Here is a 13632-nt window from a genome sequence, read left to right as displayed (position 1 = left end):
GTCCTGGAGAGAGAGAGAGAGAAAGAGAAAGATAATTATAAATTGAATGTTTACACAATAGGGTACGTACACGACTTACGTAACAAAATTCTAATTGAAATTCACTTTATTCACATCCAATAAAAAGTACAAGAATATAAACAATAAAAAGAAAACAACCATGACATGAAACATCGATGTAATGGCAAAAATGAAAAAGGATAAAACCAATTTTCAGTGGAAAATATTCAGTTAGTGAAAGGGAAAATAAAACGTATGTTTATCGAAGAAAATACTAGGTAAATACTAATGATGCTGATAAGATGAATAAAATAATTTACAGCAATAATAAGATGCTTTAGATAAGTATTCAATACGGGTAATATTCTGAATATTCATTAAGCACATATGAGTGATCGTAAAGTAATAATGTCAAATAATAAACTCCAAAAGACAAAGTTTGGATATGACATCATCTGCTTATACATGTTATACATATCTGTATATTCAAACATACATGTAAATCTGCTTCGCAAAAGTAATGTAAACTTCAAAAGTTTAACGACTTCAATCCGATTTTGATGCAATAGTCTGCGGGTCGCTTGTGTAATTTATATCGTTTAGCTTGTTAGTGCATCGTCTGTATTGGATTTGATGTCCTATTTTTTCAATATATTTATTTATTTGTCCTTTTTTATTAGTATTATTAATGTTTTTTGCTGTATAGATGTATCTCAAAGTTCAATGACCGCGCTTTCTCCCACCATTATCTTTCTCTCTCTCACCCCCCCCCACATTTCTCTCTCCATCTCTCTATCTTTCTCTCCCCCTCTTTCTCTGCCTCTTCCAACGCACTCGGCCTCGCTTCCATCACTTTCAAAATTGCATCATGGGGCACCCCTATCCCCTGTAGCGCATCCCCTAGAAAAACACTCTCACGCCGTTATGGGATTCGGAATGAATAGACCTACTTCAGAGAGCTACGCATTAAAATATAACTTCCATTCCCTCTTCGTATCCTTTTTATCGATTTTTCTAAATTTAATTATTCATTCAAAATATGATTTAATGTATTCATTTCATGCATCAATTCATTCATTGAGTTTCATTTATTTATTCATTCATCCATTCGTTAATCTATTCTTATTCATTTTTTTTTTACTTATCTATGTATTTACGTTTTTTTATTCAAACATTATAATCAATTCATCATTTTTTTCCAATATTTCAATTCACACGGCTTTATTTACAATCGCCCTTTTTTAAGTTCACCCTCCTTTTTCTATTTGTTTTATTTTCATTAACTATTATGAATTTATGTGTACATTTTACCCCATTTTTTATCATAATCAAATTTCTACCATTTAAATCTAAATACAAGAGTCATGTATTAACAAATCTACTCCCACTCTCATCCCATGATATACAACTCCTCTTTCTTTTGTTATCTATGGGTTGTTGGGTGACCCTCCCCCATGCCGATCCGGGCGGCCTCCACCATGCTTGGGCCTCCCCCGTGCCTCTGTATTCAGCAGCTGCTCGCCTGCCGTTCGCTACCAAATAAGGTCGCCCGCGGCTGCACCGGGAAGAGGGGAGCAGGGGGCCATGTCGGGGAGGCACTGTGCCTTGCATACACCGCGCCAAAAAATTAAGAGAGGACGTGACAACGTGCCTCACAAGCGAGGCAATGTAGAGATTACCAAGCAAAAGAATTGAGAGGCAAGTGGGGGGGGGGGGGCAGACAGACAGGGAGAGGTAGAAAGACATGCAGAGCAAGACAGTGAGAGGGGTACAGGAGCATTTAAGGCATATAGAAATATTACAAACCGCGGAATGTTAAAAAAGATATTTTTCAAAACAACACAGTCTCCTGACATGCCTTAATAGGGTCCATTTACTAAACCATTTGTGATTATTAAAATATATATATATAATCATATAAACATAGACAGATTTAGAATTGCCAGAGGAGGGGAGACATAGCAACAACATGCATGAATGTGGGGAAGGGTGGAAATCAATTCGACGCAACCTCGACTGGTGGATAATGGCAAGAACCAACAGAACGTCACGGACCTTGAGCATCTCTCCTTCGATCCCCTCCCCCCCCCCCCCTCTCTCTCTCTCTCTCTCTCCTTTTCTACCCTCTCTCTTTTGATTTCTCTCCCTGTCTGTCTCACCTCTCCCTCAATCTTTCTCTCTGTATCTTTATACAAAGTGGCATCAAGATGAGGATGATGAGAAAACGAGATGGGTATTACCGTATCCGCTGCTCTCTATAAGCACAAACAAGAATGGTTGGTCCTTTATCACGAGAAAGAATATCCACAATATGTCCTAAAACTTTATCGAGCACAGATACAAACCATGCATGATACAACTTGAGGAGATTACTTATCCCCCATATCCTTCCCGCTCAGCTTTTCCATATTTTAAGAAATTTCTATAACAACACGGATATAATGAAAAGCTCGATAAGATTCCTATCACGTACACATTGTAGTCGAGTCCGGCATATAACAGCAATTTATAACTTTTCATTAGCATAATTATCATCAACATTCTAACGACTTTATTGGACAATACTTCGAATAATAATAATGGAAACGAATCCGAACCTAACTTCGGTAAAATTTTAGCAAAAAATAATCTAGTTATGGATTACTGTATTGTATTTATTTTCCGTCAATTACAAACAATAACAATGATACAATTACAAAGAAAAGATCATGAAAAAACGGGGAGATTGCCCTACTCAACGTTGATAACATACAAAGGGGTCTATGACTGAAAAAGGTTTCCATATGTTTAATGCTTTCTATAAAAATTTATGTTAATGCTTGGACTACAGATGGAGGAGGGAGGGGCGTGGGAGCAGGTCCATATACACTGAACTTTGACGTTCTGCGAAAATATCACTTTATAATGGAATATACACAAAAAATTTGTCCTTAATAAAGACATAACAAAACAAAACAGAACTGTTCCTGCAGTAGAGTCTGGAGAACACCTGTAATCTTTAATACTGCAAAATTTCATTGTGTTGAATTACAGAAAATATAATTAGTGTCTGAGTCTGAAACCTTACAAAATTCCTGTAATAAGACTCTCCTCCTTTTTAAGTAGACTTATTATTACTCTGTTGAATTGTAAAAGACTTATGATTCCGGAATTTTATGACATTTTTTTTTATGTGAATTTTTTTTTTCCTGGGGGGGGGGGGTTACAGTGTATTTGTAAATAACATCATTTAAATGGAGTTGCTCTCTAAAAAAATTATTAATAACTGTCATTATAAAGTGACCTTTTCTCAGAATTTCAAATTTCAGAAAAGTGGTGAGATTTTTAGATAAGTATTACCCGATACATGTTCACCTTTTGTCAACGAACAAAAATGAAATATTCAATCATTACAACAAAAAAGGATAAAATGAATGACTCAAGGAGTTTACCATGGGTTATATGTCTGTAAGTGACGTCGACAAAGAAAATAAAATATCATTTTGTTTGGATTAAGCCTACAGTAACTTTCATCATCAAGTTTATTTTTATTCTGTTTTTTTATCAAATCCTAAGTGACGTCATCGTGTAGCACCCGGACACATAATAATCATCAGTTTCGCAGATAATATCAGTTGATTCTAGCTCTATAGGAAAGGAAAGTGTCAGAGCATTATTCAGTTAGAAAAACGAACAGATCACATGCACAATAAGTTTCATCAGAACGAACGACAAAACAAACCAAATAAATATGTTAGACTATATAGTTCGAATCGATAAACTTCTTCACCCCGATACACGTAATGTACATGAATGTCGATATAAAGCCTATATAAAAAACAGTGCTCGTTTGCTTTAGTTGGTTACAAATTACATGATTTTATATATCACTTTTTATTCGAAAGCTGAATTCGTGTATTCTAGAAGAGGAAGCAATTTTTTCGTCACAAATCTCGAAGAAATATTCGTCCTTTTCGTAGTCTACCCATCATAGATAAATATAAAATTTGTATATTATTATTATATTATAGAGTTAATTTATGAAATCAACCAACAGGGGCTGCAAAGGCTAATCACCGTTCATACTTCGATATACCCTTCATGGCTTCGTATATAATGCTATTGTTCTGGGGGTCCATTTCACGAAACGAATAGTCACAGTGACTTTCACTTACAAAATGTTATAAGCTAATGAATTCAATGAACGTGATTGGCTCAGATCAATCGAATTAGAGGGGGAAAAAAGCACTGCAACACCCTTTTTCATGAAACGCTTCCCTTGCCAGTTAGGTATGATACACTCACAAACATACTTTACACTCTAAAAAAAAGGTTGACCAAATATTGGGTAAAATGGGAACATGCATGTTGGTTGGGTAAAAGATACAAAATATGTTGTCGATTTTACGCAATGTTGCGTTGAAATAGCCCAATATGGAGTAAAAAAAAATACCCAACAAACATACATGTTCCCTTTATATCCAATAATGGGTAGAGTGTATCGAGTAATAAAACGAATTAAAATGCGAATTATAATCGTTTTCTTTGTTATTTATTCCCCGAACAATAAGATGTGTTATCTAATAACGCGGGTGATCAGAATCTTCTTCATGTTAGGCAAACACTCTGAATAAATTTTAAAAATTGTTACAAGAGCTATTCATCATTGGCCACAGCAATTTTGTTATTTAGTCGAAGAGAACAAGAGGGATTTTCTTGTACCCATCATGACTTTCTCAAGACACTCTCGTCCTTCTCATGGAGATATCTTGCGGGTGATTTGACAAATTAGCTGGCCTGGAGGGCCTCACATTAGGACTTTATAATAATCATCAATCGTATTTCACCCTATTGTCGTTCGCGTCAAGATTAAACGTGTTTCAAATGAAATAATGCAGGGGGGGGGGGGTATAGAGGGAAGAATTGCAGCGCTGACATCTCTCCCCGATATTTTCTTTTTTGTTTTGTTTTCTAAGAGAGAGGGTTGGCGATGGTATGGGGGGGGGGGTATATGGAGAAGAGAGAGAGAGGGTTATTGGTAAGAGAGGAAGAGAGTTCTAATTAGTATGTTTGCGAACTAACAATGGACCATCATCTCCTCGTGCCCTCGCTCTCCATCGTCAACAAGAGAAGGATGTAGCCCATCGGGGGTGCAGAGGGAGATTAGTACTCGGTTACGTAATCGCACTAATGATGCGCCAAGACTTGATGAGATGAGCTTCGCTGAAAGAGAAGGATGGTGATTTTTCGCCATGACAAGGTATTGCTGTTTTAGCTTCTAACTCCTTTGTCCACATCGGGGGAATGTTCGCGGCGGCCATTGCTTTTCTCTTGTTAACTGCTTAATACATGCACACAAAATGTTGCACATCTTCGTTCTACAATGTCCTCTCTTTGTTAACAAAGGCACATTCTACGTTTACATCTGACTTTAATCTGAAATCTTGTATTTATTATTGATATTTGTGCATCATTTATCTCGATCGAGAACTTTTATTGGCTTTGATAATTATCGTTCCTTTAACAATATTAAACTGTGTTGGTGTGCATCAAGAGAGCATTAAATATTAATATGCATTTTCGCCCGATTATCCGAAATATCTGTCATCTCTGATTAACAAGGAAACGTGATTAGAGAGGCTGGGTAAAAGAAAGGCATGGGTTGGTACAATGTTAGCAAAATAGTCCTAGCTAAAAAGGCAAGAGTATAATACATTCATAATGAGGAATGGTATATATCAAAAGAAAAACGAAATAAAAATAGAAATAATACAGCCAATAGAATGTACGGAAAACAGGAGAAAATAAAAGTAGGAGTAGTAAGTAGTAGTGATTGCGGTGGTAGGATTAGTAGTAGAAGTATAGAAGAAGAAGAAGGAGGAGGAGGAGGAGGAGGAGAAGAAGAAGAAACAAGAAGAAGAAGAAACAAGAAGAAGAAAAAACAAGAAGAAGAAGAAGGAGAAGAAAGGGAAGCAGAAGAAGAAACATGAAGGGGAAAAAGAAGAAGAATGACGCACGATGGTATATGGAAGAAGAGAGAAAGGAAAAAAGAGATATAGGATGAAGAACATAATAAACTAAGAACAAAAAATAATGAAAAAATAATAAACAGCGTGCAAGGTTTCCAAAAAAAATAAAGTGGTATTTTGTTTAATATTGAAATAAAAGTAATTTATGGTAACAGTGAAATAAAATAATAATAAAAAACACATCAATACCGGGCAGAACAGTGTCGTATCATTACTACACCGGTCATAAAATAGAGTAGTATTGTGGCTTTGGTGGCGGGGACGGTGGTGGGGTGGTGTTGATGAGATGGTGGGGCGTGGCTGTATTATGGTACATGTAGAAGTAGTGGTGGTGGTGGTGGTAGTAGTAGTAGTAGTAGTAGCAGTAGTAGAAGTAGTAGTAGTAGTAGTAGTAGTAGTAGTAGTAGTAGTAGTAGTAGTAGTAGTAGTAGTAGTAGTAGTAGTAGTAGAAGTAGTAGTAGTAGTAGTAGTAGTAGTAGTAGTAGTAGTAGTAGTAGTAGTAGTAGTAGTAGTAGTAGAAGTAGTAGTAGTAGTAGTAGTATAGTAGTAGTAGTAGTAGTAGAAGTTGTTGTAGTAGTAGTAGTAGTAGTAGTAGTAATTTTGATTTTTTTTTCTTCTTCAGCAAAAGTCGTCGTCTTCGTGGTCGGAAGGGAATATAATAATATATATTTCGAAAATGAAGATTCGTATAATGCCTGCCTCTTGGGGAACATGTCAAGTATTTTTCTATTTAGCTTGCGCACCCCCCCCCCCACCCTCTCCCACTCTCTAGGTAAGTTCACCTTTTCTTTCCATTCCTTTTATAATCTCTAATAAACATCCTCTGCATTACCAACTTGAGAGTAGCATCATATTAAAAATGCAACAACTATTTTATGAGGGGCCTTCACCTTGCAAGAACTCAAGACAGTGTATAGGAACAAGGTTGTGGTGCGGCGGTCTCCTTCTACTTTGGCGCCCTTCTTTTTTCTTCATCTTACACAACTGGGAGATAGGAGACGATTGGGGAAACGAGGGTAACTGCGATGGGGGTAAAAAAGGCGAGGGGAAATAACGAGATGGCAGCAGCAGAAGGAACGTGATGGGAGAGCGAGTAAGGGTGAAAGCTATCAGGGACACGGGCTATAGTCCTTAGAGCGAAAAGACAAGAGGACAAAAGGGCGATTGGCGGTCGAAAAAAAAAGAGAGAAAGAGTTGGAAAGGAAGCAAGCGCATCGTTCCAACATCGGCTTAAAACGAGGACGCGGGTTAGGTGAAAAGAGAATTGATGTACATCGCTATTGATGCGGAGGTCCCTGGATGGGGCTGGATGGTAACTGGTGAGAGCTAGCCACCGCTGCCACGGCGACGGGGGCGAGGGCATTGTCGGATGGGAACTAATATAATATGAAAAGGGCATATACTTTGCGGCGCCCGCCACTCATTCTCCCCCGGTCTTTTGTATACGGAGTATAATACAGCGCAGGGGTGTACACGAGATCAACATAGCGCTGTTTGCGGTGAGCCTTTTACCCTCTCTCCCCCTCCCTCTCGCAGAACGGGGGAATAGTAGTTTACTATCTACCGAAGATGTAGACGTAGTAACAGTCGTTTTAAAATGCGAGAGTGGGAACGAGATAGAGATGATGACGGCATCAGAACATGAATAAGCAAAATGTAAAATGTATACATGTACATATTATAAATATATATATATAGATATATATATATACATATATATTCTGGATATCAAGATGGTTTATGGGAAATTCCAAAAGAAAATAAATAATTATAGTAGTAATAAGAGCAGTTGTGCAGTCATAGTAGAAAACTTTATAGTAATATCAGAAAGTTGATAGTTGCATTATAAGTAGTCCCCTTCTTTGCAGTAGCATACGTATGTAGAGGTAAATGAACAGAGGGATGGCAATAGAAGTAGAGAAAAAATTGCAATATTTACATCCATAATCATGTAATGAGACAAGTCAAGTAAATGCTATTATGATATCATCGTGAAGAAAAAAGTTCGTCTACCGTAGATATAAACTAATTGCAATTTATTAATATTGAAACTGCACATTCTTTTTATTTGTTTTTACTGCCTTGCCTCTACTGTACTCCTCTCTCGCCTAAGACAGACTCCTTCTTCCTCAATAATATAAGTTAACTATTGAGGGAGAAGGGGTCTATACAGTCTAACCCTTTTCTCACTTTTCCCTCTCCCTGACTCTTTATTTTTATGTTGTTACCTTCTCTACCCACTCTCTCTTCATTCTGTTATCTTATCTATCTCCCCGTGCCACTTGCTCTCTCTCTCTCTCTCTCCCTGTCTGTCTTTTCTAAATCAACCATCGCATCTCACTATTTAAAAAGTACCTGTACGTCGTTGGAACCTTCTTTGAGTCCATGGCCAAATTTTCAGTGAATTTTGAAATAAATAAACCATTCAATCAAATGATTGCAAGGACAAAAAAAGGTTCTTTAATCAAGTAATAGCGACCTACGAAAAAACATATTCCTTACCCGACAAATAAATCATCACATCTTATCCTACCTAAAACGAACTCAAAGACTTGTTAATCACCAATCGATCAGCAGATCCCACACTTTCATTGCAAATCAACGAACTACAGAAGTGGCAAATGACTAATCGAACAGTACCATACATAATACCATCCGACGTAACCAACGACCGAACCGTCGAGCACTTTGATCTGGTATTACCGTCCAGCAAACCGCTTGTTCAATAATTACTGTACTGATCCGGCACTTACCATTCCAACTCATCAACCAACAAACTGGTTAACCGGCCACTTATTCGAGAATTATATCACATACCGACTCGACACTATACCATCCCAACTATCCAACCAACTACCAAAGTGGCAAACCACACACAGATCTTGTCGATCGAATACTGATTCGGTATACCATCCAAACTAATAATAAATCTATCGAACCGGCAACCAGTCCCATACACTGATCTGGTCGAGATCTGCATGGTCGATGAACTAATGATCCGGCATTTCCATCCAAACTACACATGCTAAACCGGTTTAACCACCCACTCATGTGACATCACTATCCAAATTTAAAGGCCAATTCTACCCCTGATTCGGCATTACCAGTAAAGTAACGGTTCGATCCGGCACTGATCCGACATTGTCATCCTGACAACCGGTCGACCGATCACCAATCCGGTAATACCATCCCAACTCGCCAGCCAATCACCAACCCAGCAAAACGAACCCGGATTCGAAACTACCATTTAAGCATTTATTATTCGACATAATGATATTGACTCTTACCTCGTATGTTGTGTTCATCTATGTTGTGTTCATCAACATCCAACACTTGAATAATTAGTTTGGAGAAAGATGGAAAAAAAACTGTACACATTTCGACTAAGCGTACTGACTCCATCCAACCTTAACATACGTGGATAAGTAATCGAAAATGATGTTTCTTGATTCGTCTTTAATTTTACCCCTCCCAACGACATGGGATCTTCCTCATTTCAAATTAGGGTGAAGACCTTATTGGTTTCTTTTTATCGGCCCTCTCTTGACGATAATCGTTCTAATCCAGGCAGAGAGTGCATGAATATGAGCTGCTAAGTTCATTTGGAAACAATAGTCGAGACATTACCTTCCCTGCTGCATGCAAACCAAACAACTCAAATCGCGGACACGTACCACGTGCCATGATCACGTGACGGCTGCGTCCAATGGGACCGCTCAAAGCGCTTAACCCTCTGGCTACCAAATTATCCGCATGCCCATAGGCTTCATATATGCACATGGTACTTGGGAGGGATTGGAGTTTGGGATGCCTTGCGTGAAGAACTACCTGCGAGGGGGCGGCCGGTGATGTCAACACAAACGGGTAGAATGAATGGGGAGAAGAAAATCGAACAATGTTGAAAGTTGACACCGATTGCTGGATTGCTAAGCACAGTTAAGCGCCCCAACACGTGCTGGATGTCACCGATTCGGGATCACGTGCGACAAATTGGTAACGATGAGCTTCTAAATCTCGGATAGAAGTTCAGAGCGAATTAAAGACAAGGAAAAGTACTCCTACACGTCGTTCCAGTAAATACCTCTGCCTTGGATTTGTCAATTGTCGATATCTCAGATTATTGGATGTTTGTGTTTTTAACTACTTAATGACCCTCCTGTGTTCAAATTAGGTAAATTGATTAGGTCACATAGGATAACTGGTATAATGAACAAAATGTCATGAGAATTCAACGAGTTTGATGTTGATAATGACGATGGTGGGAGGGAAGACGATGATAATGACGATGTTGTTTGATGAGGGTAATGATGGAAGCAGTAATGATACTGATATTTTTAACGATATTTACCTACAATGATCACGTTTTGGCGATCATAATATCGATGAATGTAATGTTGGGATGACGATTGCAATGGTGGTAATTATGATGATAAAGGGATGAATATTATGACAATGATGATGGCGGTGGTAAATGCGATGATGATCAAGATTACGATGCAGTTTATAGTAATATGAATGTTTGAAATTATATTGTCTATGTTATTACTATAGGCATTCAAGACACCTCCGACCTTTATTACAATCACAAAAAAGTGGTGGAGTAAGAGTTGGGATTGGACCAATCACCAATGTTAATACAGACCCAATTTGAATATGATGCTTCAATTAATATTCGTTGCATCTTCAAAAAAGAATAAAACGGACGAAATAATACTATTGCCATAATGAAGCGATACTTCCACTGATATAAAAATGGGGCTCTGGGAACAAAGGACCAGGGGTGCGATTCGTTACCCCCTCGATGGTTGCGTGACACCCCTCCGACGCCCCGATAACGGGAGCGCACAGCATGCAGGGTGTGGCCGGATGAAGGCTCGGTGGCCATCTGTTACCTAATACCGTGGTTGCATCAGGGAAGTGTTATAACACTTCCCTGGTTGCATCAATCGTTTTAATATCTCGCCCCCCCCCTTACGCATCCAAGGAAATTTATCACAGGGAATATCTGTTTCAGAATCTGTTTCTGTTATTTCTTATTACTATTTGAAGTAGTCACTGGCAGATCCAGGGGGGGGGGGGGCACAGCCGGCCCGTGCCCCCCCCCCCCCTGAGAAGCAAAATTAATATTTGTAATGTAAAAATGCCATTAAAACAGAAGTGTGCCCCCCCCCTTGAAAGTGAAGACCCTTTTCTTTCTTTTTTTATTTGCTTGTCACATATTCCTTCGGAAAAATGCCCCCCCCCCCCTTTGGAAAATCTTGGATCCGCCCTTGCAAGTAATTTGTTTTTATCGGGATCAGAAACAATATAAGTGCTCTACTTTTTTTTAATCACTTTCAAAGTGAATCTTCAAATCTCGCTCGATATCCTTTTTTTTTCATATTACCACCCAGTGACTTTCCTCGTGATCCCGATCCTCTATTTCCCGCTCCCCTCCCCCTTCCTCTCACTTCTTTCCATTCTCTCGAAGGGTTTTTCCTCTCTTTACCCACTTTCACATAAGATAATTACTGCCCTTCAACAATACGAGTTTTTAGCTGCCCCAAGGACAGTCCGTACATCCTTACCAAGCAGCTTACATATTTCATAGCTACTTCAAGCTATACTTGATCATGCCCCTCGTGTACTTTCATTAAATCTAATATTAAGGACAAAATAACGAACACAAATTAGTTCACTGTAAAATAAAGCGTATAGCTAAAAGTCCGCGACAAACCATGTTTATATAGTTACAATAATTTGTTCAATATATATTTTTTTTGTCCACCCCCTCCATGACAACACATTAAATACATTCCATCGCTGATTCAAACCAGCAAAATAGAAGTTCAGAACACCGGCGATATTTCTAATTTTACAATTTTTCAAGTTTCGAGATCCGACCAGGAAAGTATGTTTATGATACAAAGAATCGTCCAACCCACCCTCCTTTAAAAAAAGTCAAAGAGGGGAGAAAAATCGGGAACGCTGTCATGGCATTACGACACCGAACACTTGATTCGCATGAACTCTTACGTTCCCACAATTTAAATGCAGATGAAGAGTGTCGTTCGCAATCGCGTTAATATTTCACTTCTCTGGGTTGCCATTTTTCAATTGGAAAATTGTTCGAACCACTCCTAAAGAGAATGGGACCACCATTAAAAATGTAATCAACAAAGATAATGTTTATGCCATGATGTTAGACAATATCTTTCAGATGATTACGTTATTCGAAAGAATCAAAGGGATTGGCCTTATAATTTAAGGTTTTGTCAAAAATACCTTACTTCATGAATACACAAAGATTTACTTTCTGTCTGCGTAAAACAACATTTGTTTTCTTTTCTTCTACTTGTCTTAATGTTCAGTTTGGTTTGGTTTAATTTATTGCTTTTAATATGTTCGTGCAAAAAAAAAGCTCTGGCATGCATGTGCGCCCTCTATAGTGTGTGAAACAACCGCTGATACCCATGTCTATCATCTGATATTTTTTTATTAATCACTTTTTATTCTTAAAAAAATGAATCAATTACAATAATGGGCCCAGGTTATCAGTTCTAGACGAACGTAATACAGGGCAACATAAAATGAATACATTACGGTATACATACATAAACAAACATAAAACAAGAGATAATAATTATTTACATATCAAACGCGTCGATTCAATTCATAGTAAAGTGATGAGAAGGGGGAAGGAGGGATATGCTATCTCGTGGTTTAACTTCAGTTGTTCTGTTATATATATATATATAATTATATATATAATATATAGAATCGGTAGACTAGCTTAGCCGGGGTAATATAGGAGCGCCTTGAGCACCTAGCAAGGTGGATACGTGCGCTATACAAATCCTATATTATTAGTATTATTATATAATATATATATATAATTACGGTATAAATGAGGAGGAGAAGAAGAAGAAGAATGAAAGAAAAAAGAGGAAAAGACAATAAGAAAAAGAAAGAAAAATGAGAACAATTCTTATTATTAGGATATCATTTTTATCTATCATAACCATCAATATAATTTTCACCATTACTATCATTATTACAGCAAACGAAATGTGGAGTTTCAGTACATTGTGTCTCCGTTTTTATCTGTTTCCGCAAACCAGCAGACAAATCTAACGTAACTTCCGGTTGAATGACCCCTGTATGTCAAGATCTCGATAGCTTTTCTGTCTTGATTGTTTGGAAAATGAAAATAAATCCTACGTTCCTTCCAGGCAGATACAAGGAAGAACTGATATACATGTTGTTCATTAACTAGAAAGAGGTAACGTTCATTAAAATATATAACCTGTGATGTTTTTGTTTGGGGGTGGGGCGGGCTACACCCCCCCCCCCCCCCCTCCCGTATATCAGTGTTCTGTACCTTAAAATATATTTAAAATGTATTTAAAATATATCGTCTTTAAACACATTGTCATGATATGGTATCATCATCCAATAGGCCTAATTGCGTTTTAACGCTAGAAATTCATATTGAATTTCATTCCTGAAAGAGCGAATAATTGCACTCATTTATCACAGATGGGATACATTAGGAATTCTAATATCGAACAAAGATATGTCATATAATTTTTTTTGGTCAATCTCCTCAGCTACAAAATTATTGTTAACATTGTCAAATTACATG

Source organism: Lytechinus pictus, chromosome 17 (assembly GCF_037042905.1).
Source record: "Lytechinus pictus isolate F3 Inbred chromosome 17, Lp3.0, whole genome shotgun sequence".
Lineage (NCBI taxonomy): Eukaryota > Metazoa > Echinodermata > Echinoidea > Temnopleuroida > Toxopneustidae > Lytechinus > Lytechinus pictus.
This window is presented reverse-complemented; position numbering follows the sequence as displayed.